The sequence below is a fragment of the Solanum tuberosum genome, unplaced genomic scaffold (genome assembly GCF_000226075.1).
Source record: "Solanum tuberosum cultivar DM 1-3 516 R44 unplaced genomic scaffold, SolTub_3.0 scf00039, whole genome shotgun sequence".
Lineage (NCBI taxonomy): Eukaryota > Viridiplantae > Streptophyta > Magnoliopsida > Solanales > Solanaceae > Solanum > Solanum tuberosum.
The window spans coordinates 360,538-361,377 of record NW_006238968.1 but is presented as its reverse complement, the minus strand read 5'-3'; positions in this window follow the sequence as shown (position 1 = coordinate 361,377).

Sequence of the window (840 nt, the reverse complement as noted above, 5' to 3'; positions counted from 1 at the left end):
GCAAGAAATTCGAGGAAAATGAAATTGACTAATCCAAATTTTGACCGACCGCATCTTTATCTACCACTAAAATGGGATTTGGTACGAACTTTAGGAATTATGGCCGAACCCAGGAAATGGGTTTCCTACATATCTCAGGCTATATGAGAATTCGTGCCACTTGTAGTTCGATACGCTTGATTTTCACGCACAATTTTGAAAGAATTCAGAAGTCATCCTGGTATCAGATTATGAAGAGACCGGGATGCTTCGAGAATAAGATTTAAGAGCGAATGTTGGAATACAGCCGAGTTTTCAAATATTGATCCCGCCTACATATCCTTAACCTTAGGAATCAGGCTGCTTGTAGTTCGACTCGATCGGTTGAAAAGGAGATCTATTATGCCAGATCGCCTTTGGTTTCGAAAAGCGACAAAGTAAGTCAAGTATGAAAAGGAGGCTTGCAACCTCTTAGCCATGAGTGTGGCGCGCTTCACACCCATAATTAAGAACTTACACGGACATAATTTCCAAAGCTCTAGGCGCATTGTCACTCGGATTGAAAAGACGCCTCCGGTGGAAACCAAAATTTTTGGATGCGAAACCGAAACTGATAAACTTAAAGTGAACCCACATGCCTTCAGATAGGGGTGTGGTTTGATTGTGGTGGATGTCACTCCTCCGCTCGTGTCCTAAGAGTTTGACACTCCTCTTTGGACTATGTCCCAGTTCGCTGCTAAGAAAAAGTTCCACGTTGTGCTGCATCCTTTTTGATGTCGTCCGCAACTGTGGTTTGTTTTGAGAATTCATCCTCTCGGATGCTCTCGACAAAGACTGAGATAAAACTCATTAGCATAAAAA